The sequence below is a fragment of the Camelus bactrianus genome, chromosome 19 (assembly GCF_048773025.1).
Source record: "Camelus bactrianus isolate YW-2024 breed Bactrian camel chromosome 19, ASM4877302v1, whole genome shotgun sequence".
Classification (NCBI taxonomy): Eukaryota; Metazoa; Chordata; class Mammalia; order Artiodactyla; family Camelidae; genus Camelus; species Camelus bactrianus.
The window spans coordinates 47,073,494-47,099,235 of NC_133557.1; the positions used below are offsets into that span (position 1 = coordinate 47,073,494).

General features: G+C 40.9%; 1 protein-coding gene across 4 annotated transcripts in view; it reads right to left on the reverse strand.

The window, feature by feature from the left end:
* Nucleotides 1-3,839: 3,839 nt before the first annotated feature.
* LOC141574110 (trafficking protein particle complex subunit 9-like) overlaps nucleotides 3,840-25,742 on the reverse strand; it is a 67,979-nt gene continuing 46,076 nt past the window's right edge. For 2 of the 4 annotated variants that reach the window (XR_012500808.1, XM_074347884.1), the window contains 2 exons: nucleotides 20,834-20,888; nucleotides 3,840-12,738 (listed from right to left, as the gene is read on the reverse strand). The gene's annotated coding sequence lies outside the window, so the exon portion shown is untranslated. The remainder of the gene's footprint in view (nucleotides 12,739-20,833; nucleotides 20,889-25,742) is intronic. The other 2 variants (XR_012500810.1, XR_012500809.1) reach the window with 2 other exon arrangements.

Genomic DNA, 25,742 nt, shown 5'->3' on the forward strand with positions numbered 1-25,742 from the left:
CCCTGCAGCCCTGAGAGCAACGTGTGCATGTGATGCCAGCGTCTCTTGTCACCTTGTGTTCTACCAGGACTCCCACTTGTGGAATGCATGGAGATTTGGGGAGGCCTTACCTTTTACCCTCTTGTCAAACATCTTTAATGCTGACTGTATTTACTCAAGATGACACAGAGATCACCTGCAGAGCTTGAGGGAGCGGTGCTTGCTTCCTGTCTTGCCTGCCCCAGGCTCACTCATCAGGCACCTGATTCGTGCAGGCACTGCAGTGCCCTTGGGGGGCGCTCTGCTCCTGGGGGGGGTCTCTGCTCCTGTGGGGGGAGCTCTGCTCCGCGGGGAGCTGGGCACGGGAGTGCGCACATTGGAGCCGGTCGCACCAGCGCTGATCCCGCTCCACGTGGTGAGCCCTTTGTGTAAGTAGTAGAAGTGGGATCCAGAGTCTTCCTTTGTCTACGGAGTTCTCTAGTAAAGCCAACTTGGAGGAAGTAAAGAAAATGCCTACTGTTCCATGACTGTGTCTTAAGGGTTTAAAGATCACTGGGGAGCACACGTGAGATCTCATCCAGTAAATACTCTGGGGTCTTGACTCTGACATGTGATGAATTTGGCATTCTCATAATGTTACTTCTCTTAAAATATGTCTAAGCAATCATTTTTGTGTGATGGTTATGTGTGCTTAAGTGTCCTGAAGAAAGTGTTGTGGATGGAATTGTGGGCATCAGTGGTACCAGAAGGGCTGGTGGCCCTTGGGGCTGCCCGAGCTCCACACCATTTGTTACCAGCAGTCTTTCAGATTGCATCTTATTCCAAAGCTCACCGGGGCTCCCATCTCTCACTACGTTTCTTGAGAGAATATTTGTTCAGAGGGGAGGGGACGGGGTGCTTCCATGTCTGGGTTCTGGGGTTCCCTGTCTAAAGGTGGCACTGGAACAAATCCTTCATTCATGGAGTAATGAAGCCCCCCAGTCTCGTGGCTAATTGGGCCTCCCTGCCCTTCTTCATTTGTGGAGCCTTAGGGCTTTGGTTAGCCCCCCAAACCTGTTTTTGGTGAGCTTTCAGCCCTATCACACCACCTGGGTTGTCCCGTTTCAGTCACATGACTTTGATTTTTGCAGGTAGGTGTGAATCCTGGACAGTGCCTGGGACTTCCAGGTTTCCCCTACAGTAGTGACACTGAAGAAATTTCACCCCGCAAGGTGTGTTCGGGGGCCTCGAGGACAAGTAGGGACTCACAGACAGATGTCTGAATGAGTGGCGATCAGGCCCGAGTCTTGGAAGAACAGAGATCCCATTACTGTTGTAACAGTGAACTTGAGGGAGGAATTCGGGAAGGTCTGATACAACTGAGATTAAAAATAATGTATGGTTTTTATTGTTAGCAGGAGTGGTTATTCACCCTTAGACCCAGTCCCCCCTGTTTATAGTAAATATTTTGTAACCTTTCTTTATTGTTGTCCGGAAGTGAACGTCATAGAAAATGTAACCTAACTATAAATATGATAAACAAATAGGTAGATGGAAAGATGGAGTACCTAAATTCTTATATTTTGGGGTATTTTATATTCTATGCTAATTAGTGACCTCTCAGGACAAAAGGCACATACAAAGGAAGTCAGTTCTAATAAACTATTTTTCCAAGCCTTATCTAACTGGGAAACAAGTGGCTTCACAATGTTAGATCACCTCCCAAGTCCCCGAGGAAAAACTCCTTGTCAGAGTTACACTTGCTGAGGGTGTCCTGTGCCAAGTGCAAGCAGATGCGGTTCGGAAGCTGCCCGGGGTGGGGCTGACTCCGGGGATTCCTTCTCCGTCGCCGCTGTGAGGGAGCCTTGCCTTTCCTGACCACAACTACAGAGGCGATTTTGAATCTCTGAAAACTGCCAAACCACTGTATATATAACAACCCTCACAAGATATGTTGAATAAAGTAGAAAACTTTAAGTGTCTCCTTTAGGATAGAAATAGGATATAAGATAAATCATGAATTAAAAAATTCTAGTGCCCGAATAAGTGCTACATTACACTGGCTGCATTATTAGGTTAGACAACTTCATTACCGCTTTACATACCACATCTTGTAGTTAGAATTTATTTATCATTTTTTTTTTCCCTAAAGAAAAAAATAATCATTTGATGAGTTCTTGTGTCAGAGGTGACGAGAAGAGAGCAAGTGTAAAACCCGGAATCGTGATGCTGGTCAGTCTAAGGCCATCTCCGTCACTGCGCAGATCATCTTTACTCATTTTACTGCACTTTTTGGAATCACATTCTCACTTGGAAAAAACCCCGTGTGTCAGTTGGATTTGTTAGTTAAACAATTCTTTTTCTTACCTAGCGCATCAGAGATGTTTTCAAGATGTTAAAAAAAAAAAATGTGCCCATGGAATTTAAACAGTTGCTTGTTCTCGTAATTCATGGCTCACGGTCTAGCATTTGTCACAACTGGAGAACTGCGTTTTCTTTGTGCAAATTCTCATTGCTTTGGTGACACAGGGACACGTGTCCTTACTGGATGGGGTATGATAGTAGTTGTTTGCATTCTCTCCCTAAATCTGGAGACCTGTGTTATGTTTCCTGTTAACTTAAAAAATAGGAATATTGTTATTTACCTAAATAGCTAAACTCGCACCAGTGATGCATATCAAATTGGTCCAAATAGGAATTCCAATATTAAATGAGACAGTATTTTCACAACCCACTGTTCCAAAAATTTGGATTGATGGTTCAATTATACCAGGGACATTAGCTGTTTTATTTGAATCAATCATTGCTTTCGTCAATAAAAGTTTCCATTCCATCTACTATTTTGGTTTATTGTTCTTCAGTGTTTCATTTGCTTTCTTTCCCACAAATATAGGATTTTGGCTTTTGTCATTGAAAATCATTGCTGGTTTTGCTACCTCATGCAGGAGAGGAAGCCTTGTGACTGTTTTATAGTCACTGGTTTCATGGTTGTATGAGTGCTTAATGCCACCTTGCAGGGGTGTGGAGACCTAATGATGTGTGTACATAAAAGGCTTAGTCTACACTGAGTGCAGGGTTAGTGTTAGCAGCTCATGTCATCAGTATCATAATTAATCCATTACAATCATCCTCTGTTAATCAGTGTTATCCTTCTAACGTCTCCAGGAGAGGAAACGTAGCATTCTAAATGCAAATCTTTGCCAAACTTTCAGTCAATTCAACACCTTTAAACTTTGCTGTCAATAAGACTGTGTGCCTGGTATCCCTACTTCTGCTTCTCCTGACCCAGGACGCGGTCTCCACGGCTGATGAACCATGAGACACTTGATTCTTGATCCCATGGCTCTGTGTGTTCTGGTATATCTGGGGACTTCAGCACTGATTTAGGGGCTTTGGATCCCACCTCTTCATAGCATTGTTGAGATGAGATCTGTGGGTTTACACTCATTCTTGAGTGTACGGTGCATTTTTTCTAGAACCAACACAAGCCACCGTGGCAGCACTGCTTTGACCACGTGCTGGGACAGCGAGTGCTTGTCAATTCTTGGGTTTAAAATTTTCTGTTCTAATTTCTAAAATGGAGTATATTGATAGATACACTACATGTAAACATAAGCTCTGTGGGGTTTTCAGCAACTTCTAAGAGCATAAATATTCCTGAAGCAGCTAATCTTCCTCCCAACAAGTGAGAATCAAGCAGGCAAGTCCTGGGTGCCTGTGGCAGCCAAGCTCTTCAGCCCAGGCTGCTCACTGAGGAGCAAGGAGAAAATCTTATAAACTTACTTCCTTGTTTTCTTTCACAGAATCTCAGAACTGAACGTTTTAATATCTAAAGAGGGGTAATTTTTTAAAATAAATTTTTTATTTTTTTTCCTTTCTCAGTTTTATTAGGTAGAATTATTACAGTTCAACTCCACATATACATATTGCATGTAAATACATGTATAGAGTATACTGCATTTTTTTAGTTTATATATATGTACTAATTATTGTTTCTAAGAACAGATTAGAGCTTTAGATTTTTAAACTTACAGTTACCAGAGGAATAAAGACATGTACAAAAGAATAATAAACAGAATATGATAATCCAATCACAAAGGACAGTCAGATGTGCTTACACGTATTCAAGAAATCAAAATAATAATTAGCTCATATGTGGTCTTATTATTATTGCTATTAATTTTAGATTCCCCATAAATGAAGTCATATGGCAATTTCTTTCTCTTTCCACCACACTTCACTTAGAATGACAGTCTTTAGGTCCACCCATGCTGCTGCAAATTGCATCCTTTATGGCTGAGGAGTATTCCATTGTATATATGTATTACCTCATATTTATCTAGTCATGTGCTGATGGACATTTGTGTTGTTTCCATGTTCCTTGGTCTATGCCCCTTCTGGCAACAATTACTGATTTTCAATATTTTCCACCTTGAAATTCTTCCTGAAGGAGATGTGGTAACAGGAATCTAAAACAGTTACAGCACAGGGTTTTGTGTGATGGGCCCTGGGGGCTTGGTAGAAAGGTTGGCAGAAAGGATTTCAGATTCTGGTCAAAAGATTCCTCCTCTTGTAGCCCTTCTGACCGCCTCTCTCGCAGCCTGCCCTACAAGTCTGATCAGTCCCTTCTGTGAATCCTACTGTATTGTGCACTAATTTTGTCCAATTGGTGTCATCCAGCAGGTAACTTAGTTGAGGCACCCAAGCTCCTGTGTTGGTTTCTTCCATCAGCCCTTAACTTCCTTGGGAGCCAGGACTGTCTCATTGCTCCAAGGATCCCTATTGCCTAGTGAGATGCCTGATAGAGCTGGTACTTAATGAGCACATGGGTCAAATGGAGAAATCTGATCAAAGTAAAGCCCTCATTTTTCAGACATGCCTACTTGAGTACATAGGGTAAAATGACATGTTTTCTGGGATTTGCTGTCAAATACTTCAACAAAGGACAAATAAAAGAAAAAAGGTCTCAATAAACGAAATATGGAAAAGATTGTGAATTCCGTAATCTGGGTGATGGGCTTATTGTACTATACTTATTGATGTATACTTAAGTTATTTTATAATTTTACTGTCATTAGCTGACTAGCAAGTATTAATACGTATTAATTGAAATCCTTAGAACTGACCAAACTTACCCCACACAAAATCCTTCATATCCTAGTAGTCTGTCTTACAGAAATCTTTTCTCACAAAGACAGGAAAAAAGGGAAAGACAGATCCGTACAGTATTTCCACGTTGTCAGAAGACCAAAGGCCGACACAAAAGAAGAGATGGTAAAAGAGATAAAGAGGCTGAAATCAATGTCCTCAAAACCTAGCCAAGGATTCTAAATGGCCCAACTTAACTAACCTCAGCACTGCCGCATCAAGAATGGGGCAAATAGCACCTAGTGGATTTGTTTTTTAAATACATAAATAATGATCCAGTTCCTACCACAGGCAAATATGATATGACTGAGTATAAGTTCTAACACCAACTAGTGTGCAAATCATAATTTCTACTTGATTTAAACTGCTTCTTCTATAAAATTTGAATCTTTTTATTCTTAAGACAGATTTGTGGCATATGACCTAGTGATAAAATTTTCAACTCAGTTGTATTAAAAAAGTTCACAAATATGAGGGTTTATTACATCAACTATTGCTTTTTGGGAAACCCATGTGCCTTGTCACTCTTTCATAAGGTTTCCTGTGGAAAATTCAATCATTCATTCAGGAAAAGGCTGAGCAATATATCTCATGGAAAACCATCATAAACTGCAACACAAAAAATGAAAATGACTGTGAGCAGCCCGTGAAGCCGGCAGACACACACAGCGCACAGCTGTGTTCCAGCCTCGACTTTCTATTACCAGCAGGGAAAATGTGCATTTCAACAAATAGAAAAACACTTTTCAGGACCTGAGCGCACAATTTCCCTTTCAGGGTTTAGTGGGCTTCCATTTAATTCTATGAGAAATGTTTAAAACAACAGAACAACAGCTGAGATACGGTTTAAAGAAACTTTTATGTCTTGGTGAAAATAAAGCCAGCTGATAGCTATCATTTTTACCTTATTTGATCTCACTCTCTTAATTTACCTCCCCAACCTCCTCCGCAAAATGATGGTGAACGTCCCCTCCTTGGTCAGTAGGCTAAGTAGAAAGTACCAATCACATGGAGGTGTGCTTTGTTGTTGTATTTTTCAAAAGAAACTAGTTTCATTCATGTGATTTAATAATTAAATCAGAAACAAGCTCTAATCAATAAATGGTAGTCAACAGATGTCGTCATAGCTGCTCATCAGGTTTTTCCCCACGTTACAAAATTTTACATGGACATGTGCCATGTGCTGTCATGGGAAATGGTGAGTGGGGACAGGGCCTCTGCTCTCACAGGGCACACAGCCTGGTGGGGGAGGCGGTGTTCAGACATTGCACTTTTATTTTTTAATATACTTACAAATTATGGGAAATGCTATTTAAAAAGAACAAAATGAGTCAATGAAAGTGAAAAATACAAGGACAGTATTTAGGCTGAGGGAAGACAGGGAACCTCTTTGAAGAGCTGACACTCCACTGAGACCCAAAGGACAACTTCGGTGCTGCAGTTGAAGGGCAGGGACACACTGATAAAGGGCTGATATCCAGAATATACGAAAATATCTTTAAACTCAACAAGAAGGATGAATATCCTGATTAAAAATTGAGCAAAATGCCTGAACACACACCTCATCAAAGAAGAAATCTAGATGCCAAAGAAGTCTATGGAAAGATGCTCCACAGCATCTGTCATCAAGGGGCTGCAGACTGATACAGTGAGGTACCACTGCACACCTGTCAGAACTGCCAAAACAAGGAACACTGACAGCACCGAATGCTGGTGAGGATGTGGAGTGACAGGAATTCTCAGGCATTGCTGGAGGGAATGTAAAATGGTCCAGATACTTTGGAAGTCGGTCTGGCAATTTTTTACAAAACTAAACGTACTCCTAATATATGATCCGGCAACCGTGCTCCTTGGTGTTTACTCGAAGAAATGGAAACATGTCCACACACAAATCTGCATACAGTTGTTAATAGCAGCTTTATTCATAATCACCAGAACTCAGAAACAACTAAGCTGTTCTTCAGTAGGCGAATGGATAAATAAACTGTGGTCCAGCCAGAAAATGGACTATTATTTTGTCCTAAAGTGAAATGAGCTATCAAGGCATGGAAAGACATGGAGGAACCTTAAATTCATATTACTAAGTGAAAGAAGCCAATCTGGGAAGGTTCTGCATCTGTGTGATTCCAACTGTATGGTGTTCTGGAAAGGGAAAACCACAGAGACTAAAAGATCAGTGGCTGTCAGAGGCTAGAGTGGAAGGAGCAATGAATGAGGTGCAGCACGGAGCATTTTTAGGGTCACTAAGACAGACTACTCTGTACGATGCTTTGATGGTGGATACGTGTCATTGTACATTTGTCCAAACCCACAGAGTGCACACCACCAAGTGTGAATCCTAGTGTCAAGTCTGGGCTCTGGGTGATGATGACGTGCCAGGGTAGGTTCACCCATTGTCACAAATGCACGCTCTGGTGCAGGTGTCAATAGTGAGGAGGCTGTGGGGACAAACTGCAGTTCATAGACCCAATCCGGCCTCAGCCACCCCTGTGAATAAAGCTCTGTGGGTGTGTGGATTGTCCGGCTGCTCTGGCGTCTGAACAGCAGAGCTGAGCAGCTGCACCAGAGATCAGGATGCTTGCAGACCCTGAAATATTTACTCCCAAGCCCTTGACAGAAAAAGTCTGCTGAGCCCTGTTCTACACGAATCAGAATTCACCCTGATGAGACAGGAGAGCAGGGACCAAAACAGGCATGGTTAATTTGACTGAAGCAATGTTTTAGTTCCAACACCATTGCTGAATTCCTGCAGATCCAGCGACAGACAGTAGCCAGGAAGCGTCTGCAGAAGGAGTCGGGAGCAGGCCTTCCCGCCAGGCTCCGAGATTCCGGTGGGCCGAGCGCTGCACGGGGGCCACCCGCCTGAAGAAGGCGGACTTGCAGTGGCAGCCGATTAACTCATAGAAGTCGGAGAGGATGCTGCACCGCTGAATTCTCTCCTCAGAACGCTGAAGCACAGGGAGAAAAGCAGCAAGCGTCTGAACGAAACATGTAAATGAAAAAAGACACGTAAAAAATGTTTTCCCATAAAACAGAGTCCTGATGACAGAGGAAGGAAGAGGAAGGCTGACTTAGTGTACTGACGGGACCGCATACAGAAACGCAGGGAAGCAGCGCTGTGCAGAGTCTCCAGACCCCCTCTGGGCCCCACCTCTCCACGTTCAGCCTGTCCTTCTAATAGAAAGACCCCTATTCCCTGAAACAGAGGAATCTGCTATCTAAACATGAGACACAGAGAAGGGAAAGAGGAAAAGGAAGGGAAATTAAAGGAACAACAGTTCATCTAGACCCTAGGGTTTGGGCGGGACTTTCAGCAAACACACAACTTCTCAAAGTACAGAGCACACAGTGAGAGGCTGACAGAGTGACTGCGACTTCTGCTCCTTAAGCACCAGCTACCTGCCAGCACATGCTGCGCCCCTCACTGAATCATTACAATCATCTCAGAAACTATTACTACCCCGGCTCACAGGCAAGGAAATCTGAAACTCGGGGAGGAATTATTATCATCCTGGACAATGTCCCGCAGCCAAGAAGTGTCAGAGCCTCCGGCAGACCCTGGACTAAAATGTTCCTCATCACCACGGGCCCTGAGCCTCAGGCTGAGGCCACGTCAGGTCTGCCTGGGCCCAGAGCACGAGCCTGTGGGAGTGCTCCCACTCGAAGTGCCAGGCCAAGACCCTCAGGAACCTATGAAATTAAATCAAATCCCCAAACTAATTTCCAACCCACTGCCCTGTCCGGGAGGACTGCTCGGCACATCTGCACTGTCACCTGTGCACAGGCTGTGCAAGGGGCCCAGACAGTGACGTGACGTCCCAGTGGAAGTGGCTCGGAGACCGCCTAATCACAGGACAGACTTTCCCGTTTTCCAACGTTAACTCTCCATCCCTTTTCCAACTGGAAATTAAGTTTAGACTTGTTTTCCTCTCCTAGAAATAAAGAGAGTGGTAAAATCAGCAGGAAACTAAAGATAGAGGAAGAGTCTCCCGGCCATTTGGAAGGATAGGCCGTGGAGGATACAGAGACAGGAATCAGAAAGACACGTGTTCCAGTCCAAAGTCTGCAGGTCACTCGCTTTGACAGTTTGCTTAATAATACAGGTGATAAAGTCTAATTATGATTGTTGGGAAAACTAAATGAAATAACGTATGCCACTAGCATAGGTCTAATATCCTCCCTGAGTGTTCCAGAAATGGACGTGATCGTGGTTAGATACTGTCTGCCAAGTCTTGGGTGCTAAGCCCACATCAGCCTGCCAGAGATGTGCCAGAGAATGCCTCAACAGCCAGGAGACTTCTCCAACTTGGAAACTCACAGTGTCTGGAGAACAGGCAGTGGCGGATGCTTTGGGACACTCTGGAGGTAGTATTCCAGTGATGACTTTAAAAAGCAGGGGAGAATTTACGGGACCATACATTTCAAGTACAGAAAACACACTCCATGTGTACAAACATTCATCTCTAGCCATGATGATTCAGAGAGGAAATACATATTCAAAAGTACACCAATTTCCCACATAAGTGCATCAAAACAATTTGGAAAGAACGTAACGTTCTTCTCTAGATCACACAGCAGTGATTACAAGGTTTGTACTGACAGCCCTACTTGTAAAACATCTGCTAACGTAACTGGGTCCACTATCAGTCATCATCTTTCAAAAAGAAGGATGGAAAAGAACAAAGCCAAGCTAATACGCTCCGGTCTTTTGTTGGGTTACAATGTCACAGAGGAGACGGACAGGTCAACAAGGCACCACTCTGCCGTGATCACGGAGCCGGAGAACGGGAATGGCGGCAAGATGTATGACGCAGCCGCAGCTGTGCCCGCTCTTCTAGGCAGGTACCCAAAGTCACCTCGACAAGGTGTCAAATGCTTGTGCCCACGTCCTCATCACCTGACATGTATTAAAGAGAAATAAAAACCTATAAACAGCCAATACCCTTGGTGGGTACACCGTCCAAAGAGCAAAGTCACAGTTTGACAACTGGCCATCTCGGTTCCCTGGGATTCATTCTAGGAGAACGTTAAAAACTACTCCTCTGTCCTCAAGAAGTGCTGCCTAAATGTCCGATCTTTGGCTCAGGGATGGAGCACGTTCACGTGGACTTAAATGTCTGCACAGATTTGACTGTCTTTCTCCAGGTTCACTTGTCCATTCCGAAGAGGCCTGAGCTAAGTCCATCCTCCTTAAGATCCATTCCCTCCAGTGACAACTCATTGAGCCTGCAATTAAAAGCCAACTGAGCAGGACTGTCCTCAGCTAAAAATGTCACCCACGCTTCAGTGCTTTCTTAATCTCCTCTCCTGGCTAATTGCAACAGACTAACACCCCCCTCCACCCAGCTCCCCAACTATGTCAAATAGAAAGTAAGGTCCAAAAAAGAGGAGACAACTCCATAGTCACCTCTGAATTCTTAGCATATAGTAATGCCAATAAATAGAACTATGATTATGGCTTCTTTCCTTTAAAACCTTTCTGGTTATTTAAATGAGACCTTGGAAGAGAGGTGTTTGGGTCCATTATCTTGATCCAGAAGACCCTGGAGGCTTTTTTCGGAATGGCAGTCCACTGATTCATTCAAAACACAACTTCTCATTCCGGGAGGAGCTGTGATTTTCTGCCAGGAGTTTGTGGTCACTCTCATGCCAGAACAGCTTTAAACTAAATCCTTACTTTGGATTTGTTATTTTTCCCTGCTTCCAACAAAATTGACTTTCTTTACTTTCTTGCCTTGAGGAATGTTTTTTTTTTCCTTTCTTTCTAATTCACACTTTAGTAAAGCAGGCTTCTCAGGATGTGCTTGGCCTTACATAAGATCAGCCATCCAACTCCCAGTGTGAGAGGCCTGGAGCTCACCTCCTGCCCTCCTGTCAGGGCAACTGAAACTTACTTCAGGAGCCAACCGGCACCCCAGGGTTTCTAAGGCTCACAAATCTCCCAGAATCCCTGCTTTCTGGTTTGCCTTGGCTTCTGAGGATTTCCCCTCACTTTCTTGACAATTAGCTGTGCAGCTTGAAAGATGAGGAAGGAAGGTTTTATTTCTTGATCAGCATTTTAAGGAACTTATGTAAAGAAGGTTTTCAATAGTTTCTAGAACCCTCCATTGCCGAGACAGAAAACACACTAGATATTTTCTAAATTTAGGTATCATGTGCATTTTTTCTTTTCTTTAATTTTCCTAACTGCTAACAGACATTTTTTAATTAAAAAAAAATATAAGGCCCCAAATAGTATAGAACATTTTAGGGACAAACAAAATTAAAAGGCACAGATAGAAAAATGATAAGTACTCTACAAAGATAATAGAATATATACACTATGGATCAGATCAGCAATTCTCAGTAACAGCTAACTGAAGCATGACCATGAGGTAATACATCTCTCCTGTCAGGAGATGGCCAACCGAAAATAGAATTAAAACAACGAACTAAAATTCTAAGTCTGGCAAGGTATAGAAGGATACCAGCTAAATGTGTCTTCTTCTAGAAAAGAGGGAGGCTCACCAGCTCTTTACTGTGAAGCCTGAGCCCAGGGGAGGGCGTTGAAGTGAGCCCTGTAAGTACCCAATTAGCAAAGTGAGTGATGAATTAAGAGACGTGAGCTTTGATGACAGAGATGATACTACTATTCACTTGTCCATAAAGTATGTCTTCACATTCAGTGATCAATACCTCGGGGTCCTCAGGGATTGAGATTATAGGAAAATGCACAGCCCGGGCCCAGACCTCCTCTGTGAGCTCGTGACACTGCACTTAGTTGTCCCAAGGGCAACTCCAACTCCACCTGCAAAGAGCTGACTTCACAGTTCTCCTCCCATAGCCGTCCTGCCCAAAGCCTCTGGTGGGGGGCAAGGTCTCCCTGCTTCTCCCAGCTCAGGATCATCATTCACAGATGTGACTGGACCCTCCCTTCAGGGCCCAGATTTCCTCAGTCTCCGAGTCCCACCACCCACACCTGCCCTACCAGGTACTCACTGGCACTCACTCAGCACTGACTCTGTGCTGGCGACCACGCTGCACACTGTGCACACGTTATCTCACTGGATCTCCACAGCAGTCCTGGGAAGTCGGTACATTACTGCATTAATTGATTAGATAAATTGTTTCACTTCCTTGAGTGCGTCATCCAAAGTGACACGGCTACTGAGCCACAAACACGGGACTGAAAATCACTTGAAGATTGAACACTGCTACACCTCACAGCCACCCTACTCTGACATATCACATCACCTCCTGCCGAGCCTTCTAAATGTTTCCAAGCATTCTACAAGACAAAAGTGATCTACGAGAGCACCCCACTCCCCTGCTTAAAATCTGTCAATGATGGTCCACTGCCCTTAGGAGAAAGCCCCACCAGGCCTGAGCACAGCCCAATGGCCCGGCATCCTCGTTCCCTGCGCGGCCGTGCCGCCTCACCCACCACGCAACTCTACACGTGCCGTGCCCAGGACAGGGATGCTGACTCCGTACAAACCGGGGCTCGTCTCACTCGAACAATGATCACCCTCTTCATTGCTGACTCTCAGAAAATGTTTTCTCAGGATGAATCAATCTTTTTCCTTACAGCTTCCACTCATTGATAATGAGCTCCCACCAAAAGAGAGAAGACCTAATCCTCAGTCTCCTTATCTGTAAAGTGGGAATAACAAGGAAATATGTGAGGTTTAAGAGAAATAATATTCATGTGAGGCTGAGGGACATTTCCCAACTTACAGTAAGCAATCAATATGTGCTTACTTAAGATTAATAAGAATAGATTCCATTCCAGCAACTTTAAATCAATGCTTTATGGCTTTGTCCAACAGACTACAGACAAACTGTTGGACGAACCCCTTTGAGCAGATCAGCACAAGCGTACTGGGAGAGGTAAGCGCTGACTCCAGTTACAGCTGCAGCCAACCAGCACTTCGGGGCGGGGGCAGTTTGCTCAAACTCTTACACGTTGTTTGAGCATTTAGTTGTAGTTATTGAATAAAGACAGGTATTATTTAGTCAAAGCTCCTGAAACATAAATCTTCAAAGATTGATGCAAATTAGGTTTCAAGTATAGTTCTCTCACTACAAATTATTTGAAAATGATAGTCTTAGCTCCTCTGTACATCAAAAGGGCATGTTCTTAATGTATCTGACTATATACACTGAAAGGATTGTTTAAAAGAAATTAAGATGAAGCCATCCTGAATAAGCTCTCATTATCATCTGCACAAAGCCCCACCCAAGGGTCTGATTACTCACTTCCACAAAGGTGTTCTGGTAGCTTTACCAGGGTCTTGGTTTCTTATAACACGGGGTTGGGAAGAGTTGTGGATAGATGTATGTAGCAAATATAAACCTAGGGTATTTGCTGTGTAGGAATCCTAGAAATAAACAAATTGATATATAGCCCCACCCTTAAGAAGCTCAGCCTTTCCATTTACAACAGCATTAAAAATAAATTGAGAGATACATTTAACAAAAATTTACAAGATTTGTACATTGAACATTTTGAAGTATCACCAAATAAATTTAAAAGATCTACATATATGGAAGACATCCCGTGTTCATGGAATGGTAGACAATATTGTTCAAAATCTTAAGAATCCCCAAAGTGATCTACAAATTCAATGGAATCCCTATCAAAATTCCAGCTGACTTCTTTGGAAAAATTGAAAAACTGATCCCAAAATTCATATGGAAATGCAAGGGACCCAGGTCAGCCAAAACAAACTTGAAAAACAAGAGCAAAGTAGGAGGACTCACTTTAAAGTTTACTACAAATCTATAGTACTCAAGTCAGTATGGTACTGGCATAAGTTTGGATATATAAGTCTATGAGACACAATAAAATATCCAGTGGGGGGAAACTTACATTTACAGTCAGTTTTCCACAAGTGTGCCAACAACACTCCATTGAAAGAATAGTCTATTCAACAAATGGTGCAGAGACACCTGGGTATCTGCATGCAAAATAATGAATCTGGAATCTGGACCCCCCCTATTGTATATAACAAATAAAAATTAATTCAAAATGGATCACATACAGAAATGTAAAAACCAAACCTATAAACTTTCTAAAAGAAGACATAGTATAAATCTTTGTGGTCCTAGGATAGGCTATGGTTTCCTAGATACAATACCAAGAGCACAAGTGATAAAAAAAAAAAAAAGTAAGCTGGACTTCATCAAAATTAAAACCATTTGTTGCAAAGGACATCATCAAGAAATTGAAATGAAAGGGGAAGAGGGTAGCTCAAGTGATAGATAGTGTGCTTTACAAAGAATAATATTAATAATAATAAGTGAATAAATGTAATTACCACCCCTATAAAGAAATTGTTTTAATGTTTAAAAAAATTAAAGTGAAACGACAATCTGCAGATTAGGAGAAAAATTTTGCAAAGCATATATCTAATAAGAGACTAGTATCCAGGATATATAACAAATGCTTACAACTTACCAATACAAAGAAAATTGAGCCAATTTTTAAATTTGCCAAGAATTTAAATAGATACACCTTTGGCCAATAAGCATATCAAAAGATGCTCAGCATCACTAGCCAAATCAAAATCAAAATGAGATCTCATTTTACACAAAATAGGATGGTTATAAACATAACATGGACAATAACAAGTGTCAGTCAGGGAGCAGAGAAATGGGAACCCTCAATACACAGCAGTTGGAAAGGGGCAATTGTGCAGCTTCTTTGGAAAAGTCTGCTGTTTCCTCAAAATGTTAGAGTTATCATATGGCTCAGCAATTCTTCTCGTACATATAGTGTCATCCCTCAGTATCCTCAGGGGGTTGGTTTCAGGAAACCCCCACCCTGGATACCATAATCCAAGGATGTTCGAGTCCCTTTACAATCAGCCATCTGGATCCATGAAGTGGAAACTACAGATATGGTGGGCCAACTGTACAGCCAACAGAATGAAAATATATTCTCACAAAAACCTGCACATCAATATTCATAGCAGTATCATTCAGAGTAGCCAGAAGTTACAAAGAATATCCATCCATCAATGAATGGGTAAACAAAATTATCAAAAATAGTCCCACAAACTTTTGGTCATTGAATCTTTGACAAAGGAGGTGAGAACATACAATGGAGTAAAGACAGCCTCTTCAGAAAATGGTGTAGGGAAAACTGGACAGCTGCATGTAAATCAATGAAGTTAGACTACTCCCTCACAGCATACACAAAAATAAATTCAAAATGGCTTAAAGACTTCAACATGTAGACAAGACACTATAAACCTCTTAGAAGAAAACATAGGCAAAACATCTGACATACATCTCAGCAATGTTCTCCCAGAGCAGTCTACTCAAGCAATAGAAATACAAGCAAAAATATACAAGTGGGATCTAATTAAACTTACAAGATTTTGCACAGCAAAGCAAACAATAAGCAAAACAAAAAGACAACTTATGGAATGGGAGAAAATATTTGCAATAAATGAGACTGAAAAGGGCTTAATTCCCATAATATATAAACAGCTTTTACACTTGATAAGAAAGAAAAACAAACAATTCAATCCAAAAATGGACAGAAGACCTAAACAAACATTTCTCCAATGAACACCTAGAAATGGCCAATAGGCACATGAAAAAATGCTCAATATCATTATCAGAGAAATACAAATCAAAACTACAATCAAGTATCACCTCACAGCAGTCTGAATAGCCATCATTCAAAAGTTCACAAACAATAAATGCTGGAGAGGCTGTGGAGAAAATGGAACCCTCTTACACTGTGCTGGGAATGCAGTTTTGTGGAGCCATTGTGGAAAACAGTATGGAGATTCCCCAAAAGACAAAAAATTGACTTCCCATATGACCCAGCAATCCCTCTCCTGGGCATATATCCAGAAGGAACCCTAATTCAAAAAGACACCTTCACCCCATTGTTCACAGCAGCACTGTTTTCAATAGCCAAGACATGGAAACAACCTAAATGTCCACTGACAGATGAATGGATAAAGAGGTTGCAGTATATTTATACCATAGACTACTACTCAGCCATAAAAAAATAATAAAATAATGCCATTTGCAGCAACATGAATGGATCTGGAGAATGTCATTCTAAGAGATGTAAGCCAGAAAGAGAAAGGAAAATACCATATGAGATCGCTCATATGTGGAATCAAAAACAAAACAAAACAAGACAAACTTATCTACAGAACAGAAACAGGCACAGAGACATAGAAAGCAAACTATGGTTATCAGAGTGGAGAGGGTGTGGGAAGGGATAAATTGGGATTTCAAGATTTGCAGATACTGACTATAGAATAAACAGCAAGTTTATACTGTATAGTACAGGGAAATATATTTAATGTCTTATAGTAACTTATGTTGAAAAAGAATATGAAAATGAATACATGTATATTCCTATATAACTGAAGTGTCGTGCTGTAAACAAGAAACTGACGCAACATTATAAACTGACTAGACTTCAATGAAACTATTTTTAAATAGACCAAAAACAAACAAACAAACAAAAAAAAACAACAAAAAAAGAAAAAAGATATTATTAAACCAAAAGAATAAATTATTGTTTCAGGCTACAAACTGGATGAACCTTTAAACAGTATGCTAAAATAAGCCAGACACAAAAGGACAAATACTGCCCTGTTAGGTGAAGTGTATCTGAGTGTTCATTGTACTACTCCTGTAAATTTTCCGTAAGTTTGAATTCTATCAAAATAAACATAAATTGAATTACTCATTAAAAACATAAAACGATTCCTCACAGGAGGGCTTTAGCTATTAAATGAAGAAATGCATGTAAATCTCCTGGAACAACACTTTGCACGGCCACAGACAGTCACTGCTGTCACTGCCACTCAGAGGGTGGTGCCAGCGCTGATGAGAGCTGTCTCCACTCGCTCCCCTGCAGACAGGAGTGAAGTCCTTGGCTCTGACAGGCAGGGTGACTGTGAACCTCGGCCAGACACAGCCACGCCCCAGACTCTGCATTACACAACTTTCTTATACAAACTGCTACATGTAACATAAACACGCTAGAGGGATGTATCTTACAACACAGGAAATACAGCCAATGTTTTACAATAACTATAAATGGAGCAACTATTTTACACCTGGAACTTATATCACATTTTAAATCAGATATAGCTTTAGAAAAAATTAAAAAATAATTTAAAAATGTTATCAATTTAATATTCAATTCAGTTTTTAAGTAACTACGAAACAGCTTAGAATGTATAAAATCACTTAAGTGTGATAAGTTTGTTTACATATTTATTTACTTTCAGCCTCCTGCTAAAAGAGAAATTAAACAATTTTTTAAACACAGCTTAACAACCATAACAACAAAAAGACAAAAGTGAGAGTGAAGAGAAAATGGAGATTCAATACTTAAATGAAACCAGGGGGAGGTAAAGTCATAAAACTGGACGCCATGAAATCAGGACAAGTGTTAAAGGTCGACTAGAAATTCAGCTGTAAGATTCTTGGCAGCTAAAGCGAAAAGAAAAAGATGATGGGGCGGGTGGTAGAGCTCAGTGGTAGAGCGTGTGCTTAGCGTGCACGGGGTCCTGGGTTCAAGCCCCAGGGACTCCACTAACAGATAAATACAGCTAATTACCTACCCCCCCCAAAGAACCCCAAAGAAAAGAAAAAGAGAAATTTCTTTCCTAAAAAACCCTGATATTAAATTTAGATTAAATACCTAAAAAGAAAAAAGAAAAATAGTAAAAGATGAGGGACACAAGCGACTAATGGCCTTGTGATAAATCTGCGGAGGCTGCTGGCAGGTCCCCATGTCCCACTTGCAAGAATCTGAAACATCCTTCTCACCATTCAGAGTCATCCTCAGCCCACCCCACCCCAACCAATGTTAAATACAGGAGCACAGGCAGGGCCCGGCCTTAGCTCTCTCTGTGTCATCACAGAGAGACAGGGGCAGAGCACAGCCATTCAAGGAAGGCCACAGCAATTAACATCAAAATGGTGAAGGATTCAAACCCCAATAGGCCTTGAGGCTCAGGATGCAGGGATTTAACTTCTAGCAGAGCTTGAGATTCATTATACATCCATTGTACTAGTAACATGGTGAATAACCCGCCCCCAGGCACCATGGCAGTCACAAGGCTAGCCACAAAAGGTCAAAGGGTGGGAAATGGCCAACTCCCTGGGAATCCCAGCCCCTTGCCCTTAGGCTTGTCCTTCTACTTATTAGAATATGAAACCACCAAGCCCTTGAAAACCAGCACCACAATGCCGCCTAGAGGTCACCCCTCTCTCTCCCTCTTCGGAGAAGGCCCACACTCGGTCTGAGGGGTGTGCATCTACTTTTAATCTGAGCATCCAACCCCCACAACTCGTGGCCTTTCTCTTGCCTTTCAATGTGTCTCTTTGAATAAATCTACCTTTACTCAACAGTGGCTTGCTCTTGAATTCTTTCCTGCACGAAGCCAAGGACCCACATCTGGTGGGGCACATCCCAGGGGCTCAAACAAAGCCTGGGACACAGCCCTTCTCATGCCCCACATCTGTTTTCTTGTATCAACAGACTGGGTTTTGAAGGGAGCACTGAGGCCCCATCTAAGGGTCAGAAACAGCCTCCAGGGCTCAAAATGGAGGGCAGCCCCTCCCCAGCAGGGGCCCTGGGGTCGCCCCGGTTCGCTGTGTTTCTCTGTTGTGCTGACTCCCCAACCAAACAGCGTTCTCCCTAGGCCTGTCCGCACAAAACCCTTCACTCCAAAATACAAGCACATCATGTCACAGTCCTCTTGTTCAACCAGGAAATTTTCAGCCCACTTTTTCCTTCCCCAGTAAAGAACCTAACTGTCCTACCTCCCATCCCACCACTTCTTTTTTGTGAGAAATCTGCACTCCCAACACAACATCCTGGAAGCTGGTGCTTTGCTGGCTGGGACTGAGATGTTTCAGTCTCACACAGCCTGCGTCCTTTCGCTTTCCCCTTTCTACCTTAAAAAGCTTTTCCTGTGTTTCCCACCCCTCTGATTCTGAACTTCAAGAAATGCTGAGGTTACAGTCACTATGTGCATACATCCCAGGTTTTGGCTAGGTTTCCTTCACAAGATCTTCATTAAGGAGCTGCATCAAGAATTTTAAAGAGGCTATTCTTACATCTGAGTGGAGGGGCCTGCATAAAATTTAAATGGCTTTGAAGGGAGAGCTAACCAGGGACAGAGATGTCACAGGTCCTAGTCAACAGTGTCATGAGCCAAAATGCCCTTCAAAGGCTCAGAGTGGCTTCTGAACATATAGTCGGCAGGGAGGAGGTGCCAGGCAGTGAGTGGGATGAGTGACACTGGGTACGCTTTCTCATCTGAGGAAGTATTGTATTTTGTTCTAGTTTTCCAAACAATTTCTTACTACCTTTTTCCCTTATTGTCACATACCATTTCCTACGAATTAAGAAAATCAATGTCAGTCATTTGGGCCTCTTGGAAGAAGCTACACGATGCCATTCACAGGGCTGGGACATGACAGCCACACCAGTCTAGGTTGAAAGACAAGTGGGGGTATTTCCATGGTAATGACTGGCATGCAACAATCTTCCCAGGTTCTATTACGTCATCTCAAAGGTGAGACCAATAAAACTACCGAGCAAAGTGCGTGATGATTATGGCCGACATCTGTTTACTATGTAAGTGCCCATGACAGCTGCCGCTTAATGGGGAATGTGTATGATCAACGAGGCCCAGTCTACCTGGTCACACGTGCCCTGCCTTCCTGTCTTAGTGCAGCAGCAGAGCTTGTTTAGCTGAGATGAACGCCCCCAGAACAGCCCCGAAGGGAAAGCTCCCAGCTCTGCGCGGCGAGACGTGTTCCTTTCCTTCTCAGAGCTGATCACAGTTTGCAGTCGTCTGTTTTTATGTTTATCCCTTTAGTACCTGCCTCCCCTTTGGAGCTTTTGCTTAAGCAGCACAGGTCCAGGTGTGTCTTGCTGCCTGCTGGATATTCTGGGCTGGGAGACAGGCGACCCTACTTCTGGCTCTGGTGCTGAACGGAGAGGGCAGAAACACCAGGGACCCATGCTGAACCGAGGCCCCTGCACCCAAAATTATGGTCTGACTTTGAGCAAATTACACAGTCTTCTTTACCCTGAGATTCCTCATCTGCCCATGAAAATAACTGCCCATGGCACATAGAGTTACAAGGATTAAAGGAAATCACCAAATTCACAACCTATTCAAGGGGCTACCAGTGCATCCTCAACAGACACTTGCTGCCTTTATGGCTGTGACACACGCCAAGCGGTGCGGGCGGACATAGTGAACACTGCTAAGTGCCAGTGTGTTAAGTGCTTCATGTGTGTTATAGTACTGTTAACAACTTACAACAGACCCAGGAAGAAATGAATATTATCATGCCCATTTCACAGATTCACCAACAGGTTAAGGGAAGTTACATTCTAGTCCAAGGCCCTTTGGTGAGGAAATGGCGATTTAAACGTGAATCTGAGCCCAGGCCTGGGCTATGTCTCTCTCCAATCCACCTGTCCAATACACAAGTTTGCACAGGCCAGCTCTTAAATGCAATGTGTGCCAGTGTTTGTCAATGTGGGTTAATTACCATAAACTGCTTTCAGAAACCGCTACAGAAAAGACAGGTGGACCCACATCCCTGCCCACAAAGAAGAGGAATTCTGCCTTGCCTTCTCCTGTAATGTGCAGAACCCCTTCCCTACACCACTAAATTCAAATGTATGCTTCATCCGTGTTTATGTTTGCACACGGCATATTAAAGTGTAAGTTACCTGCAGTAATTCCATCTCGGTTGCTTTCCAAGTTTCCAGAATATCCATATTCAGTCTGTGAATGAAAATAATACAATGTGAATGAAAATACTGCAACCATGTCAGTAAACAAAGAATGCTGAAACCAAGTCATCAGAGGCTGCCGCCATCCCCCAGCTAGGACAGGCCTGCAGCCCAGACTCTACAGCCACTCACAATGGTGCCCTCTGAGCGGACTCACAATAAGAAAAGACAGGATACTTGCCCTAGGTAGCTAGGTGCTTGTCCAAAGAATGAATTCATTGAGTCCAAATGATTGCTTCCTCCCATACATAGATAAGCATTAAATTCTTTAACTTGAGATACCTGGCTTTCTTTAGATAACAAGCAATCTTTTATTGTTCCAACTACCTGGTCTTTGTTGTAAAGCTCCTATATATCCTAGCTCCTCCACAACCTCTTCCGAGCAGCCCATCAGAGCGATCTGAGAGCTTGTCATCCCGGCTCGAGTCCTCCCGCCAAATAAAACATAACTCTTAAATTTTAGGCTGCACATATATTTCTGTCAACAGTTTTGGACACCATGAAGGGACCCAGAGCAGACTTCTCTCCACCTGAACTCTCCGAGTAACCGGAGCCTTGTTACCAGCAGTGGTCCTTTGTGCGCACCCGCCTCCTTGGGGAGTCCAGATGAATTTGGTTGAGTCTCTCCTAGTTCTCGGATCTCCCATATTGGTTGATGATCCTGAGTTTTATTTGGCGGTGTATCCAGGTACCTGGGCCTCCAGTTGAAAGATATGGGGGTGAGTTACCCACCCAGTGGAGACATACTGAGTGGGGCCTGGTTGAAAGATAACGGGAAATACCCACCTTGAGGAGACGTCCGAGGTGGGGCTGGTGGAAAGATACCAGGAAAACACTCACCCAATGGAGACGTTCCGAGTGGGTCCAAGTTGGAAGACACTGGGTTCAGGACTGAGTGGTTACATAAGAGGCTGGTCTAATGGTTTCCTCAATTTGGTTACCTCCATTGAATTTTTCGGAATAAAAGTAAAACTATAAGGAGGAACCTTTCAACTCCAAAAATGGGACCCTCTCCCAAGCCTGTAACTGATTTCTCGGGTGACTGAGAAACTTGCATGAATGGTAGAGGCAAAGACTTCATGCTATAGAGTTGTCCCTGCGGGAAAACTTACTAGCAATTTTATTCTGACAACCCGAACTTAGAATGGGTAATAGAACTTTCAAAAAAAAAAAAAAAGGAAAGAAAAGAAAAGAAAAAGAAATGACAGATTGCCAGTCTCCAACTAATAGCACAGCCAGGTTTATATACGTACAAAACTTCCAACATTAATTGGGTATTAAAAAAAAAAAAAACCAACAACAACAACAAAAAAAAAAAAAAGAAAAAAAAACTCTCACTATGAAAGTAACTAACCAGGCCTGATAAAAACATTTTTTGGAATTCTGAACTTATAAAAACAAAAACCCCTTTACGAGGAACTTGTATTTCTCTTCCTATGTCCTTGAAATGTAAATGTTTTATCTTTCTCTGGGTATTTTATGTTTGTGTATGTAAGTATATATGTGTTTCCTTTTTTTAAAGTAAAACTTGGACTCTGCCATGCAAAAGGTACAAGTATTGTGTACATAAGGTGGCAACGCAAATAAATTGGGATTCTCAACAATCCTTTTATAGTACCAATTTTCAGATATTTTGCCATCTTAAGCTTTGTTGCATCAGGCTGGACCACAAATGCCTTTACCTTTTGGAGAGTAAACTTTTGAATTTTATTTAGGCAACACCCCCACTCTCATGTGGAAAAGCCTCTTCATCTTATTCTTTTAAAATCACTATATATATATTATGATGGCCATATGATGGATCCTTTAATTTGGAAAAACTTAAATTGGTGAAATTTGAAAGAGCTCTCATTATAAACAGCTGTTTTATCGGTACCTATTTAAATCAAGTTTAAAGGTAGAAAAACATATCTAATGGTTAACCTAAGAACTTAGTTAAAAAAAACTGGTTTGAAAAGCTACATTTGTGTTTTTACTTTCCCATCAATGGTTTTAGAGATGCTAATAAAAACTTAGAATAATTAATGTTAATTAGGTTGAGTAACTGGAAAAAGGAATGTAAAAATGTCGAAAGATTTTTTCTTAATGAAAAAAAAAAAAGATAATGGGTTTATCCCAAATGTGCAAATACTTTTAAATGGTTATTTTGAATGAGATAAATAAAATGGACAATTTTGGATTTAAATACAAGGTTTTGATGCTACACTACGTAAAGTTAAAATACAAAAAAAAAAAAAAAGACCAAAGAGTTCCACAACTGCCCCCTCAACATTAAAGTTCAAACAAGCCCGCTTTATTTAAACATGGCGATCCCAGAGACTTTTCTATAAAATTAGATACATTAAACACACACAAGAAAAAAAAAAAAGAAAAGAATAAGAAAAAGGCTTCTGGCACTCCTTCTAGAAATTAAAATTATTGATTAAACCTAATAAATACTAAAATTAAAGATATGAGTTAATAAAATTGAGATAAAAGTTTGTAAAATTGGTATATTTAAATGGGCTTTATATAAAACTTTTGCTTAATTACATTGTGGGATACAGAAGTTTCAATGGGTAAACGCTTCCCTTCTTGGTATTATAAGGCTGGGCACATATCTGTCTCTCAGAAAATAGTAACTGAATAAACTAATGGAAACGAATACAGTTACATGAGCCGCAAATATAATGTAAAACTAAAAACTAATATTCAGTGGCTAATAAAAAAATATAATAAGAGGTTTACCCTGGGTTCAACTTATAACTCAAGGAAAAGAGACCTTTCTTATAACTCAAGCTTTGGAAGAGTTGATAACGTAAACCTTAAAGTTTTAAAACATGGAATTCTTTGTTTACAGTTCTTGTCACTGATACAAAAAAGCAAATTATGGAGATACAATTGGGCCTGGGTGACAGAGCAGTTCTCTGGGGGAACTGGAAGTGTCTGTCTTTGTCTTCCAGATCAGAAATGTAAATACAGCAAACAGTGACCTAGGGCTGAGCCTAATTAGCTCAACGAGATAAAACTTAAGGCCAAAGAAATTTTTGGCATTTTAGAACTCAGAACTCTGACGGGTCCTTCAGACTTTGTCAAGAAATCTTAAATGCCTTTTTCAAAAATAGTAAGCCTTAGTGATTTGAACAAGCAAATTCAGCTTACTCCAACTATTATTATACCTACCTCATAGGTAAGTATTAAAGTGAATCTATGAAATCTTTAGCTTTTGTATTTTTATAAGCCTGTGTACACATTACACATATGAGGTATATCTACGGCTAAAAAAAAACCAAAAAACAAATTCAATGTCAAAGAGTTCTGCTTAATTGACGTAAAAATTAAGAGCTTACAAATTAAGTATTTTTAAAATAAAAACTGACCAAATTGACCTTCATCGTCAGGTGAACTGGAAAATATTCAATATTAAGATAACACTTGGTATTAAGTTTAGTTTAAGTATGTCCTAATTAATATAGACACCTTTAAAGTCATCAATATTAAGTACAATACACTTACTGTACATAGGTTTAATGAAAGTCAAATAAGATCATGTTATATGTGTTGCAGATTTGTCAAAAAAAATAATAGTAATGTGGTGTGATAAAACTTTAAGTAAATTAAATGCAAATGAGGAGAGCTTTGGGTAAATTCTTTAAAATATATTTTTAAAATGTATGCTTAAGTTAATCTCTAAATATTTGGTATCTTTTAATTCTAGAGTTGTGCTAAATAAAGTTAAATGAGAGGAGTTGATTAAATAACTATGCCATTTTGAGATAAAATAAGATTGAAATATGAATTTCTTAACATTTAACTTCTTACAGAGAAACTAAAGGTGTTTAGAAATATTAATAAATAGTTGGTGCCACCCTGAAATAGTCTCTATTATTAAGGGAAAGATCTCAGTATCCTAGGAAAGTAAAATGAATGTGTAAAGGAATATATAAGGAATGGATTTATATTTCGTTAATGAAAATAGTGACTTTGTCCTGAAGCCGGTTAATTCTGAATGGAAAGGAAAATAAGGGACACACTAATACGAGAATAGAAAGCTGTGGAAGTCTTGTGGAAGAGGAACCCTGAGGAAAGACTTTTGTACGTAGTCGGAATTGGCTAAGTTTAGAATCAATTTGGGCAAAGTAACTGAATCTTAGAAGTAAGCTGGTACAAGACTAGATTTGGTTTTCTCTATATTAAGAGGAAAAATTTTCTTAAAATGTTAAACCACCTTCAGTAAAAGATTGTAAAGCTTCTTATACCACTTAACTGATCTGTTCTGCCTTTACCTTTGAAATATTTTCTTGTTAATGAATAAGTACTTTACAGTGATCTATACGTTTATCTGATGAAGTGTTTTGAAATCTTTTAACAAGTTCCCCAAATATCAATTTCTAATTAAAGTTCTTTTAATCTCCAGTTAATTTTGGGATGCTACTGAGGGCCCCTGAAACATCCCAAAGAGAGATTTTAAAATAGTAATTTTCATTTGGCATGTTAAGTAACATGAGAAGTATTCTCAAATGAATGGTAAACCTTCCTAGTTTATATTGTATGAGAAAGTATTATTAATATAGATATTCTAGAAATTATATGGACTCTCTAAAATTCTGGTATATCTGAAATGTTACCAGTCATAATTCTGGTTATTGTGACCAGGTTTCTTTATCGATTATAGTGTAACTGTGTTTAACCATGCTGTTAAATCTTTTGTCATTAATAGACAGGTAATTGTTTTCTTCTGATGATTTTGCAAAATGCTTTCTCTTCAAGGAGATTTACTGGTTTCTAATAAATTTCAAACTAGAGCACTGAACTAAACTGGGTAAGAAATTTTAAAGTTCTAATGAAAACTCTGATTAAAAGAATT